Here is a 14,951-nt window from a genome sequence, read left to right as displayed (position 1 = left end):
CAGAACACCCAGGTAACTACCTTTCCCCTACATATACAATACTGGAGCCCGGTGCACGAATTCGTGCACTGGTGGGGTCCCTCGGCCTGGCCAGTGATCAGGGCCACAGGATACTGGCTGTGGGAGCGCACTGACCACCAGGGGGCAACTCCTGCGTTGAGCGTCTGCCCCCTGGTGGTCAGTGTGTGTCATAGCGACCGGTCGGTTGGTCCCTTAGGCCTTTATAGATATAGATTGGCCTCAATTTCTACAGTAAATTTTAGGGAAAACTTTAGGATTTCACAAACTTAGTAAACTTACTATTTATATTAGCAACATGGTTTAAAAATGCCGTGAGCGCCCTCGCCGGTGTGGCGCAGTGGATAGAGCATCGGCCTGCAGATCAAAGGGTCCTGGCCTCATTCCGGTCAAGGGCACGTACCTCGGTGGCAGGCTCCTCCCTGGCCCTAGCCTTGGTCAGGGCCCATGCAGGAGGCAACCAATTGATGTTTCTCTCTATCTTTCCCTCTCCCTTCCTTTCTCTCTAAAATCAATGGAAAAATATCCTCTGGTAAGGATAAAAAAATAAAAAATAAAAATGCCATGAGAAATAGCAATCAAACACCAGAATTTCATAAATTTTCAAGTATTATTTAATGCTGAAATATATATTTTTAATATATATTTTTCTTGATTTTTTTTACAGAGAGGAAGGGAGAGAGATAGAAAGTTAGAAACATCGAGTCAGCTGCTTCCTGCACACTCCCTACTGGGGATGTGCCAGAAACCAAGGTACATGCCCTTGACCGGAATCAAACCTGGGACCCTTCAGTCAATAGGCCGACACTCTATCCACTGAGCCACACCGGTTAGGGCATTAATGCTGAAATATTTATTACACCTTTGCTATGCCCTATAAGATGACTGAAGGTTTCAGGGCTCATTTGAAACAATCAAATGCTTCTTTATAATCTACTTATACTACACCTATAATTCCAGGCCCTCACTGCCACCTCAGTTAGAGCATCATCCGTATACACCAAGTTTGCAGGTTCAAACCTACCCAGGGCACACACAGGAATCAAACAATGAATGCATACATAAGTGGAACAACAAATTAAGGTTTTTCTCTCTCTGTCTCTCTCAAATCAATAAATAAAATGTAAACACATAATACAAGACCTCATAAAAGTTGTAATTTTATGGAATTATTTTCACACAAGTCAAAGTAACTCCCAGAATCTGTGCCTCCGAGAACTGATGAAACCTGATTTTCACTGCAAGTTTAAGTGAGCCTGCTGTGGTACCCCACAATGACTGGAAAATAACTGTGCCAAGCTCGGGCTGAAAAACAGAAGCAAGCTCTCCGTACAACATTTAAGAAGTGATTCAGGCAAAATTACCAAAGAATGTTACCGTTCTTTTATTTTTTTAAAATATATTTTGTTGATTTTTTACAGAGAGGAAGGGAGAGGGATAGAGAGTTAGAAACATCGGTGAGCGAGAAACATCTATCAGCTGCCTCCTGCACACCCCCCACTGGGGATGTGCCTGCAACCAAGGTACGTGCCCTTGACCGGAATCGAACCCAGGACCCTTGAGTCTGCAGGACGCTCTATCCACTGAGCCACACCGGCCAGGGCAAGAATGTTACGGTTCTTTGAGGACCACAGTTTCATGAGGACTAGCACAGACCGAGTCTCAAAGTATCCCCCGCAAACCACCAAAGGAAAAACAGTAACTTTTAAGTGGACGAATCTGCAGACACCATGTTAACCGCGAGATCGGAATTAGTGCCGCGGGTAACGGGGCAGGCGGCCATGGCGTAGTGCCCGGAGCAGCACACACCAGCACCGCAGTTCTGCCCCAACTGCGTTTCCGAAACACGATCACAAGGACACGCCCGACAAACCCACACTGCGGCAATTCTAGAAATGCACGGTTTGCCATTCTCCAACATGCCAGTGTCGTGAGAGACAGCGAAAAGCTAAGGAAATGCTCCGGTTAAATGAGAACAGAGACCTAACCACCAAGGGCAACGAATGGTTCTGGGATGGCTCCTGGACCAGGAGAAAAACTATAAAGGACATCGCTGGGAAAACCAGAGAAATCTGAACGTGGACTGAGAATTGTGTTAGAGAACTGTATTATGTCAGTGTTAAATGTCCTTAATTCAATAACTGAAATTTCCCCGGAACTATGGGAATGCCCTTAGTCTTGGAACACACACATCTAAGTATTACGTGGTAAAGGGCGTGACACATACAACTTATTCTCGAACAGTTCAGAAAAGAGTAACATAATCACAGAGGATAACCGAGCTCGTGTGGCAGAAAGTTAATAAGTGGTGCATCTTGCCAACGGGTATTATGGGAATTATCTGTATCATTAATGCGTATAAATAAATCTGAAATTATTTCCAAGTAAGACCTGAAAAAATTAACATTTGAACCTGACATTCTTATTTTAAAAATATATTTTGTTGATTTTTTACAGCAAGGAAGGAAGAGGGATAGTTACAAATATCGATCAGCTGCCTCCTGCACGCCCCCTACTGAGGATGTGCCCACAACCAAGGTACATGCCCTTGACCGGAATCGAACCCGGGATCCTTCAGTCCGCAGGCCGACGCTCTATCCACTGAGCCACACCGGCCAGGGCTGAACCTGACATTCTAAGGATTCTGCATACCTAACAAGGGAGCCAGAATTCCTATAATCTCCACACACCCAACAGCAATGAAGTACAAGAAGCGGTGCTCTTGTTCCAAACATCCCGTGAGGGGTCAGTGCCGGGTGGGACTCTGTGGACCTGAGTCACGTCCATGTCCACCTCCTCGCAACCTTGTTACGCCTGCAGCTTCCGCAAACCGCGCTGCCGCTGAAGAGACCAACTTCTCTAACCGGACACGCTGGCCTTCCATGGGGACACAGCAGAAGTGTGTCCCCTGCTAAAAACTCCAAATTAAGTTCTGGTTCCGCCAGGGAGCAAGGCAGAGCGAGGGATCACTCCCACAAGGAAAACAGGAAGACAAAACTCGGTAACGCCAGCAAGAGGCCGAGGAAGCTCCCATTCACTACAGGCATCGGAATGTCTCACCCAGAGGCCCACACACCAATGGGTCCACCCACACCTTCCAGTGGCAGAAACCCATGAAATGAAGGGGGGAAGACAGAGAGAGGATCTGAATGAAAGAACATGCGACTTTTCTATTAAGAAGCAGAGCCAGCCCGGCCGGGGGGGCTCAGGGTTGAGCGTCCACCTATGAAGCAGGAGGTCACAGTTTGATTGTCAGGGCACAGGCCCAGGTTGCCAGCCCGGTCCCCAGGGGGGACATGCAGGAGGCAGCCGATCCATGATTCTCTCTCCCTCCCCCTTCCTCTCTGGGATCAATAAAAATATATTTTTTTTTAAAGAAGAAAAGCCGCCCTAGCCGGTTTGGCTCAGTGGATAGAGCGTCAAGCCTGCGGACTGAAGGATCCCAGGTTGGATTTGGGCCAAGAGCACGTGCCCGGGTTGCAGGCTCAATCTCCACCCGCTACCCCCAATAGGGGGTGTGCAGGAGGCAGCCGATCCATGATTCTCTCTCCTCATTGATGTTTCTTTCTCTCTCTCTCTTTGTCTTTGAAATGAATAAAAATAATTTTTTAAAAAGATTGAACTTTAAGAAAAGCCTTCCATTTACATTAGAGCGAAGGCCCCGCCCCTAGGTACTGCACACACATCCACACAACGACGTGTCCTCGACTTTTCATAGGGGCCTGGCCTGAAGGGCCAAGGACCAGGAACATCCCCAACACCCACCGGACGGTGGTGCATCCACCAACTGTGAACGATCCACCCACCGAGCTCTCCTTCAGCCACAGCGACAGGAGCGGCTGCTGAGGCTGAGGGCCTGGGTGTCTCCAGCTTGTTACGCAAAGGGAGTGAAGACAGACAGAACGCCACACTGCGGGATCCACTGACAGGAAATGCCACAGGCAGCCATGACAGAGAGCAGACGGGGCGAGTGCAGGGTCCACCCAAGGGACACAAGGACACTCTGGGGTGAGGGCCATGTCCCTGGTGGTCACGGTGCTGGGCTTGTCACAACCAAGACGGCACATTGAAAAGTGGTCAGTTCTGCCCCGCTGGCGTGGCTCCGTGGCTGAACCAAGAGGTCCCTGGTTCGATTCCCAGTCAAGGGCACATGCCCAGTAAGGGGCGGCAAGAGGCAGCTGATCGATGATGTTTCTCCCTAATTGACGGTTCTCTCTCTCCATCCCTCTTGCTTCCTCTGTCTCTAAAAAGCAATAAAAAACATTTAAAAAAAATTAAAAAGTAAATTTTATTCTATGCAAATTTACCTCAATAAAGCTGATTTAAACAATAAATATAGGACAAAGGAGTGGAAACGGCCATTTTGATTCAAAATATGACTCGAGTAATCCTTGCTGGGTGGAGGGTAAGTATCACAAGCCTGAGTTATGCCAAGAGGATCCATATGACCGAGTTCAGGTTTCAACAGGTATCAGTTTTCCACTAAGTAAATATTTTAGATCTTAAAATAATTTTCTAACTAATTATTCTCATTATTTCTAAGTAGAGAAACAAAACTTTTTCCTTTCTTACCTTCCCTCTACATTCACTTCTTAGATCATGTCAACACCTTGAAAATGATGAGGTGCCTTCACCCTAGCTCAGTGGTCGGCAAACTCATTCGTCAGCAGAGCCAAATATCAACAGGACAACGATTGAAATTTCTTTTGAGAGCCAAATTTTTTAAACTTAAACTATATAGGTAGGTACATTGTTATTATCTTACTTAGGGTCCTCCTAAGGCTTAGGAAGAGCCACACTCAAGGGGCCAAAGAGCCGCATGTGGCTCGAGAGCCTCCATTTGTTGACCACGGCCCTAGCTGGTCTGGCTCAGTGGATAGAGTGTCGGCTGCGGACTGAAGGGTCCCGGGTTTGATTCCAGTCGAGGGAACGTACCTCAGTTGCAGGATCGATCCCTAATAGGGGGCGTGCAGGAGGCAGCCGATCAACGATTCTCTCTCATCACTAATGTTCATCTCTCTCTCTCACTCTCCTTTCCTCTCTGAAATTTATAATATATATGTGTATATATATATACATATTTAAAATAAAAAAAACTATGTGGTACCTTGAACAAGGTCAACTTGGACTGCTTTTTAAAGAACACATCATTATTTTACAATAAACATGAAGCATGAATTGGAGCTTGAACGTGTTCATCGCCAATTTTTAAAGTTGTGTGTGTAGGAGTGTATAATTCTGACAAATTCTACTAAACGTTATTTGCTAGTTTTAGATTTTAAAGTATAACTGACATGAAGTAATGTATTGCATTTCTGCAAAAAATACCTCCCAAATAAAGGCAGCAGCTCAATCATTAAAGTTACATTACAAAATAATTCATATTCCTAAGGAGTTTTCAATTTTTCACAGAACTTAATTTTTTTAAAAAGGTACTTCTCTTGAAAAGATTAGTCACCAGTATTTAAGTATAAAATTAAAGATTAACTTATAGTAAATTGGGTAATTTGAGACCAAGAGACTTCTTAATAGAACTTTTGGATCTTAAAAGTCTTTTTAAAAAAAATATAATTAAGCCCAGCTTGTGTTGCTCAGTGGTTAGCATCGACCTATGAGCCAGGAGATCATGGTTCGATTCCGGTCAGGGCACACGCCTGGGTTGTGGGCTTGATCCCCAGTGGGGGGCGTGCAGGAGGCAGCCAATCCATGATTCTCTCTCATCATTGATGTTTCTATCTCTCTCTCCCTCTTCCTTCCTCTCTGAAATCAATAAAAACATATTTTTAAAAAATATACAATTAAAAACGTTTACTTGTTTACCACAAAGTTAACACAAAAGCTACTACCCATCTAGTAACACTTTTAATTCTTAACAACTGATATGTTTTTAATACCATTTCGGTTTATTATAAATATGTTCAGTAAGGATACACAGTTGATTTTTTTTAAGTATCCAACAACCATTAAGTCATTTTTCCCCTATAAAATACTCTTGCATCCATCTTGGTTAAAAGTTATCTTGCAGAGAAATACTATCAGTTACAAGTGAGATAAATGTATAAAGAAAAAAACCAAGGACAAAAACATCACTTCTTAGAAACGAAGCGCACATCGATACGCATGTCACTTTCCTGGCCAAGGTTAGGCGTGCAGTTTTTTTGTTTGTTTTTATTTTGTTATAAGAAAGCCCTTTTGGGTATTAGATGGTAAGACACACTCTGGCATAGCTTTCTTTTTAAAAAATATATATTTATTTTATTGCTGTCAGAGAGGAAAGGAGAGGGAGAGACAGAAACATCAATGATGAGATAGAATCATGGATCGGCTGCCTCCTACAAGCCCCCGACTGGGGATCTAGCCCGCAACCCGGGCCTGTGCCCTTGGCCGGAAATGAACCTGGGACCCTTCAGTCCGCAGGCCGATGCTCTATCCACTGAGCCACACCGGCCAGGCTAGGCGTGCAGTTTGACAGCACTGGATGTCAGGAGTCATCGGTCTTGCTCAGACTGCATTTCCAGTCAGTACCTGGCACCACCCTGCATGGAACAGGTCCTCTATGTTGACAGAGTTCTAGGCACTCAAACGTTTACATAATGAATTCCCATTTGACCTGCATTTATCCACATCGCAGAAACAAAGGCTGGTCCCGCTGGTGAGGCTCAGGTGTGGCTCGGGGGTTGGGCATTGACCCAGGACCCAAGAGGTCACCTGTCTGCCCACCAGTGAACATGCCTGGGCTGCGGGTTCCATCCCCAGCAGGGGCGACAGGTGATGGTCCTCTCTCTCTCTCTCTATCCTTGTCCCTTCCTCTCTCTCTAAAAATCAATAAAAACATTAAAAACAAAATGAAACTCTGAACCCCTAATATATCACCTATAGGAAATCCAATCACCCAAGTAAAAATTAACGAACAAACGTGTCCCCCTTTAATCTGTGGGGTCAATCAGGGGATGCTTGAACAGTGCAGAGCGTATGAGTCCAGTGTCAATGAACTCCTTTCCTCCTTCCGGCCATCTAATCTATGACAATCTAAACATAATATGCCCAATGACAAGTCCGCTTTTCAGACTTTCTAATTTATACTATATTCTCTTTGAGAATTTAATGGCACCCATAGGTCATTATTAAAAGCATATCTATGTCAATATCTATACTAATAAAAGGGTAATATGCTAATTAGACCGGATGGACTGGACATCTTCCCGTCCTCCTTCCAGACAAAGCCACGGTGGCAGGGACCGAGGGAGAGGCGCTCAGGGGCGATCAGGCCGGCAGGCAGAGGGGTTAGGGGCGATCAGGCCGGCAGGCAGAGGGGTTAGGGGCGATCAGGCCGGCAGGCAGAGGGGTTAGGGGCGATCAGGCCGGCAGGCAGAGGGGTTAGGGGCGATAAGGCCGGCAGGCAGAGGGGTTGGGGCGATCAGGCCGGCAGGCAGAGGGGTTAGGGGCGATCAGGCCGGCAGGCAGAGGGGTTGGGGCGATCAGGCCGGCAGGCAGAGGGGTTAGGGGCGATCAGGCCGGCAGGCAGAGGGGTTAGGGGCGATAAGGCCGGCAGGCAGAGGGGTTAGGGGCGATCAGGCCGGCAGGCAGAGGGGTTAGGGGCGATCAGGCCGGCAGGCAGAGGGGTTAGGGGCGATCAGGCCGGCAGGCAGAGGGGTTAGGGCGATCAGGCCGGCAGGCAGAGGGGTTAGGGGCGATCAGGCCGGCAGGCAGAGGGGTTGGGGCGATCAGGCAGGCAGGCAAGTGGTTAGGAACCAGCAGTCCCAGATTGGAGAGGGTGCAGGCAGGGCTGAGGGACTCCCCCCTGCCCGACCCGTGCACAAATTTTGTGCACCAGGCCTCTAGTATCTATAATAATAAAAGCATAATATGCTAATTAGACTGGACAGCCGAACAACCTTCCGGACATCCTTCTGGACGACCTTCCAGACTAAGCCGGGGCTGCAAGGGCCAGCTGAGGCAGGCAGAGCTGTGAGGGCTGAGCTCCTTGCACGAATTTCATGCATTGGGCCTCTAGTATATATATAAAGCACAGCTGAAGTGGTCTCTTTTTCACACCATTAAAATACCCTACATGCGTATTTTTATTACTTCTAATACTGAAAAAAACTAGTAATTTGACAAATTTTCAAATTTCAAGTCTCCCTTAATTGGGAAAAGAAGCAGCGCATCAGCTCTGAAAGTACTCAGGAGTCCACACCGGAACCTGCCCTGATCGGGTGCCAGCGTTACATGGAGACCGGCCCCCGTGCCAGAGGTACCGGACATCGACAATGTGCTCTATTTATTTATTGTTCTCCTTATTGATTGGCCCTAAATCCGCTGGGTGAGGGCCAACTGGCCCCAACGCTGGCCTCAGTATATTTACGGCTCGGAGGCTAAAGTCCCACCGAGCTGGCTTCGTGTCAGCCAGAGCCAAAGACCCAAGGGACTCTGAGTCACAATTTCAGGAGCTGAGCAAGTTGAAAAAGCCAAGTTTTCCTGAAATGATCACTAACCATGGATTTCCCTCGATAACCTTTACACCGGTGTTTCTCAAATACATGGATTAACAGCATCAGAAACACGCACACCTCTGTGTCCCAGTCCACACCGACTGACTCCATTTCTGGAGCCCGAGCCCAAGGATTAGCACGCTCCACCCAGCTCCTGAGGGAGTTTCAGGTTCACGTCCGAGAACCACTACCTTAGTCACCTTTTCCTACTGGAAAACAGTACTTTAGTGCAGAACACAATCCTATGTAATAAAAGCCCAGCGGCCATGACAGCGTAACGACCAGAACGACCGCTCGACCAGTCGCTATGAGGCGCACTGACCACCTCTAGCCCCCCCCCCCCCCCCCCGGCTCCCCGGTTCCCGCCTGCAGGCCCCGATGGCAGGATGGCGAATGGGAAACCGGGGTGGATGGCGGCGGCGGGACTGGGGACTGGCGAGCAGGCGGAAGATGGCCCTGACCGCAGGCGGGGCCTAGGAACCTACCCGCGCACGATTGCGTGTGCTGGGCCTCTGGTAAGTGCGTATTTACAGTTGAAAGAAAAATGGTTTCAAATTACTGCAAAGTTGGTAATTTTAGAATAACTGAGGTCAATTAAAATTAGGTCAAAAGCTGCAATTCAAAAAATACCTCTCAAAAAACCAATGGTTTCTTATAATAAACTCTGGAGAACCACTATTTAAAATTTTTGCAAGTGCTTCTTGTTGGCGAGAGGGAAGAAAACATGGTCAGTTCTAACTACAGCAGGTGGTAGGGAACAAATGATTTTACCTTTCCAGCATTTAGAGATGACAACTAAAATGAGGGAAGTATTAATATAGAGAGTTGCTACTCATATTTGGGGACAAAAAGTGAGTAGCTACCAAGATTTGAAATCCACTGAGAAAAGATACATTATATGTTTTATGCAACTACCTAAAACTTTAAGAGAAATTATTTTGCATTCTGTTTATGAAAGCTAATTAGTAGTCTTTTCAAATGATATATTATTTTATTATTATTAAATATTATAATGTTTAAAACCAATTAAATGAACTGTCACTTTGCATTTTTATTATTCTAAAAAGCAGCAATCATTTTGGGTAGTGATATATGCCAAGTTAAAAATTTGAGCCCAGCCATGGTGGCTCAGTTGAGTGTCGAACTATGAACCAGGATGTCATAGTTCGATTCCCGGGCTCGATCCCTGACCATGTAGGAGGCAGCCAATCAATGATTCTGTCTTATCATTGATGTTTCTATCTCTTGTTCCTTCTCCCTTCCTCTCTAAAATCAATAAAAATATATTTTAAAAAAATTTGAGGAGAATGGCATTTTCTGCTTCTACAATACCATAATGGTTAAAAACAAACAAACAAACCCAAACCCAAAAACTTCTGCTTTTATAATGAGCAATCATGCATTTTTATTAAAAGTTAATAACTGCATCAACTCTGGACTACAGAATTCAACCCTTTCAAAGAAAACAACATTCATCTATATTTTCAAAAGTTCTATCCACTTGATCTTTTTCTCTTACTACCAAGATGCTTTCAGAACTACAGATGAAAAGGGATGGTGTTTTAAGCCCAATGGAAGTGCTTTTGCCATAAAATATGCTAGTGGGGGATAATGAAGAGAAATAAAGAGGAAAGAAATATAGTATTTGGAATAAAAAGTGATTCCAAATCAGCTATTTCTCAGTTTACCTCACCTGTGTTCTAGGTGAGATTAGCGTTCTGGTCATTTCACTGTTCCGGTCGCTGGGCTTTTATATAGAGAGCTATTCTGCACATTCTGAAGTGTCTATCTTGTTTGGGATGTTCCAAAAAATTGTCAGAACTGCTGTAAAAAAAGTGTTTCCCTTCAAGCACTTTTAGACGAAGGCCAAACGTTCGAGTCTCCCTAGAAGGAAGGCCTAGTGAAGGGGGGGGGGGGAGGGGGCTGGCGACGCAGAGGGCCGGGCCAGGAGGCACGGAAGGGCTTCGGCCAAGTTCAGTTCCAAGTGTGCAGCCCCCGTCAGCGAAGGCGGCCTTTCTGAAAGGCCTCACGGGTGCACGAATGGAACACCCGGAACTTTTTCAAAGTGTTTGGGGGCTGCAGGCGGGAATGTTCAGCGCAGAACTGGCTGGTGGGCCACGCACCCCAGGTGGGCAAGAACGCTCAAAGGGCAACAAGGAATCAGGCCGACGAGCTGCACAGAGCAGAGTGGGGGACAGAGCCAGAGCTGGAGGCCACCATCAGCCACAGGCAGGCAAGTCACCGAGTGAGAAGGCAGCGTGGCCTGTGCCAAGATGGAGGAGACGGCGCGTGGAGTCCAGCCATGCTGTGGCCGTAAACGTGACAGGAAGCTGTGGCTACCAGGGTGCAGGAGACGGGAGGGAAAGGGTCCCAGAGAGCTGCTGGGAGGACAAAAGGAGCAGGTGGGTTCAGCTTGTTGAGGTCCAGGCATGGAGGAAGGGATGGCGGTGGGACTCAAGCGCAAACAGAAGTCCTGGATTTAAGACGCAGATCTCGGAACCACGCAGGCGCACGTACGTCACTGCACAAGGGGACTGGAGGTTACCCCAGGAGCCCCTGAGAACGGGGCAGGTCACACCCTGTGCCATTCCCGGACTTAGTGGCTGTGAAGAGGGAACTCTGCAAGGACGGACAGCTCCAGCAGGAGGGGCCCCGGCAGAGCGATTACACGCGTGGGAAAAAGTTATCAGCAACCGTTACCTCCTCACATTCGCCGGCTTTTAAGGAGAAGCCATTCAGGACACACAGGGCCGACGGTCCCGTCCCCTGGGACGGAGAACAGGGACTGTCCCTGCTTCTAGGGTAAGTTGTACCGACTTACTGCCCATGAAAATCACCCCTCCTGTTATTAGAAAAAATAAAGCTCAGGTCCTCTCGATTCTAAAAGAATGAGATAGAGCCGTCACTCGTCTCATCTTGCCTCAACGTCACGTCATTTCAGGAGTTCACTTCTCCCGCTAGGAAACGGGTTTCTGCCTCTGAAGCAAACGTCTTACTACAAGGCAGTCCGAGATACCCAGGTGCAGCCAACCAGACACAGGACAGGAGAGAAACGACCGGAAAGGATGAAAGACCCGCCTTCCTCCAGGTTCCCGTGCCCCCAGGGGCCCATTAACAGGGAACCTCCAGCCAAACCTGAAATGACTTTCCCTAAAGTGTTATATTTAGTTACGTATCTTCATCTCTACCTGGCAGCAATAAAATTAATCGGTTAAGAAGAAAATTAAGTACATTTCCTCAAATGCAGGACAAAGTTAATATTCATGACATAAATATTTAAGCACCAACACAATTTTTTAAACATGCAAGTGAAACTCAATCATTCTATTCACGAATAAAGTATGTATCTGTCTAAATTCTGGCTTATCTAGGAAATTCAAATGCCTAGAAGATGTTATTTCAGAAGAATTCTGTCACTAATTAAAAGTGGTTAGTTTTAGGTTTTTCTTTTCTTTTCCAAATAAGAAAACCAGTGTCTGGAAATTTGAACTTTTCAGGTCTAAGAAAATAGACACTAAAACAAACAAACAAACAAACGCAAAAATCCTTCCCCTGAAACAAACACAATAACCAACACTGGCTCGGAAAGTTGGACACACTAAGTGATCAGTAAACTGAAGTAAACATTCACAGATTAGTTATTTAAGTTTCAAAATGAGCGAGACAAATCCAGGGCACCCCGGCTCCATCGTGGCCGCACCCATGAGTCGGCGCTTGACCAGGGCCTCCCACCGCCTCCCATTTGAAAGTGGCACCAGGACTGAATTGTCCTGGTTTTTGCTTTAGAACAACTTCGCAAGTTTATTCTGAACAACAGTTAACAAGTTTCATAACGTGAGCGGGTGCAGCTCTTCCAGTTCACAGACTCTGGCCAGAGGCCACGTGATCAGCAGCTGCTGCCAACAAAGCAGGCTCTTAAAGACAGACAGACGGACAGACGGACAGATGGCATGCGGGGACCACCTCGGGCGGCAGCCTTCTCCCCTTTAACTGACAGCCTGTGAAATCCTAGGAAGGTGCTGACACACCCCTTTCAACCCTACATCTGCATAGACACGTTCTGCATCGACGTGGCATTTTAAAAACTCAGAAACGCACCAACAGTGACACAGGTGCCCATGGCTGTTGAGGGCCAGGCAGAGGGGCGTCGGCTGGCGCTGTCCCAGCCCCCCTCCTACCCTGCTCCTGAGATGTGTTATTCCAGAAGGTACTTCTTCTGGCGTGTGCGTACCAGCAGCAGGTGCCCAGGAAAGCAGGCCTGAACCACAGTGCCTGTGTGAAACATTAAGCCAGCGGTTCTCAACCTGTGGGTCGCGAGCCCTTTGGGGGTCGAACGACCCTTTCACAGGGGTCGCCTAAGACCATCAGAAAACACATATATAATAATTACATATTGTTTTGTGATTAATCACTGTGCTTTCATTATGTTCAATTTGTAACAATGAAATTGGGGGTCACCACAACATGAGGAACTGTATTAAAGGGTCATGGCGTTAGGAAGGTTGAGAACCGCCCTGTTAAGCCCTTCATGGATGGAAAGCAATAGATGTAATGAGTAAAATACCCAAAGATATAATTGCTCACTTAAAAAATTTCCCCATGACCTTGAGGTGATTTTAATGTCCAGAAAATGGGTTTAGATCCATCAACATCCTGGAAAAGAGAATTTAAACTAGGCTGTTGGTTTAGGCAAAACGAATGAACAAGTCCGAGGGCGGGAGAGGCACACGTTACCAGAACATTCCAGGGCCACGTTAAAGAGCTGGAAGCACTGCCCGCTGGGGGCAACAGAAGCTGGAACAGCCTTTGTGAAAAGCGATGTGGCCAGCGAAGTGTTCGCATCCTCTGATCGAGGTAAGCCCACTCCGGGCGATTTTCCCAAAGCAAATGAACCATTTAAAGAAAAGGGAAATATTCTTTAAATTTCCACATAGAAGTGTGTTCAACGCAATGCCATTTTAAATAGTGAAACATTAGGAACAATCTAAATATAACACAGGCAAAAGCCTAAAGGAAGGTCCCACTAACAAAAAAGTTATACAGCAACAGAAATTAAAGCAAGTTGAACATCAGATGATACAGTGTAGTAAAAAAACACTGCACTTCTTTACAATTGTGGGGGAAATACAAGAACATGGTAGGACACAGAAGGGAAGATAAAAAGGTAAGACCACCACACACAGATCTTGTGGGTGTGTGGGTGACTTTTCTTAATTTTTAAAAAATTGTTATTATTATTATTACTGCTGCATTACTTAAGCGATAGAGTAGAAAAGCATGAATTTAAAACCACTGCGTGGTCTGCAGAAGCGGTTTAGCAAATACAAGCATTACACTGGCTGAAATGCTTAGCCAGCGCTTGGGTTGATGACTCAAACTTTTCTACCTTAATTTCTATGAAATCAAAGAGCAACAATGTGAAGAAACAGCATCTAAAGAAACTTCTGGCACTGCAGTAACAACGATTTCCTAGGTGGGAACCGTCAACAGACTCACAGATCCTTTAGGAAAAAAGTTCTGGTCGCCTACAGGAACTCATTTCCTGTCACAAAGCGTGCTCATCGCTCACCCACGCCTTGGAAATGAAGTTTGAAGGAGAAAGCAGCTCACCTTGTCCGTATACAATAAATCAATGAATTCTTAAAGGAAAGCCAAAAGGAGAAGCATATTAAAAATGCGAACATATTGCTAAATTTAGAATAAACTGAAGTTAAAAGGGAGGGGGTGCGCAGGGGGGAATTAACGGGCATTTCAGCGTTTTACACACACATTTCCCAGGTCGCGCAGCCACTTCCCACCTCGAGTTGCAGGAAAAGGACCTCAGGTCGCCCCCGGCTGTCTGTCGGCTGCAGAGCCTGGCAGGTGACCCCGCAGGCCAGCCCCGAGCGGAGCGGTTGCTGGAGAGGATCTGACCCGGACACTTTTTTTTTAAATGACACTCAGACTCGGACCTGAAAATCCCGGTAAAAGAAAGTCGAGTTTGCTCTCTCAACACCGATTTCCTGCCCAAACAGCCCTTTTGTTCTGCTCCCTGCCTAATCCTCACGTTGTTGGCATCAGAAACGGCGACCAGGACAAACCGGGCGGACACGGAGCGGAAGCGATCAGAGTGCAGGATGAAGGGTCAGGAGAAGACGAGAACAAAAATCCTACCAACAAAACCTCCACAATGTTGTTTGCTTCACCTCAGATTAACTTCACTGAAGCTGTGCCCGGGGCAACCAAACCTGCACGCCAAGCCCCGCCCTCGCCCATTCCAGTGGCCCAGGCGCCAAGTCCCCGCCCCGCTCGCGAAACCGGCGCCTGTGATTGGACCCGGCTGCTATCCATCATCCTAAAGAACTTTTCCTGGCTAGCAGGGTAGGTTACACCCACTAAACCCCCGGCGAAGCTGGTTTCTTAAAGGAACAGAACGGAATGTTCCCGCTGCCCCCTCCTCTG

General features: G+C 46.8%; 1 protein-coding gene across 5 annotated transcripts in view; it reads right to left on the bottom strand.

The window, feature by feature from the left end:
* The window catches only part of ZFAND6 (zinc finger AN1-type containing 6), a 51,227-nt gene that overhangs the window by 27,975 nt on the left and 8,301 nt on the right, over positions 1-14,951 (bottom strand). Inside the window, exon 1 of one of the 5 annotated variants that reach the window (XM_059678356.1) lies at positions 14,664-14,748. The exons of the other annotated variants lie outside the window; for them this stretch is intronic. The gene's annotated coding sequence lies outside the window, so the exon portion shown is untranslated. Of the gene's footprint in view, positions 1-14,663; positions 14,749-14,951 lie in introns of those variants that run through there. 5 annotated transcript variants of the gene reach the window in all.

The sequence above is a fragment of the Myotis daubentonii genome, chromosome 21 (assembly GCF_963259705.1).
Source record: "Myotis daubentonii chromosome 21, mMyoDau2.1, whole genome shotgun sequence".
Lineage (NCBI taxonomy): Eukaryota > Metazoa > Chordata > Mammalia > Chiroptera > Vespertilionidae > Myotis > Myotis daubentonii.
This window is presented reverse-complemented; position numbering and strand designations above follow the sequence as displayed.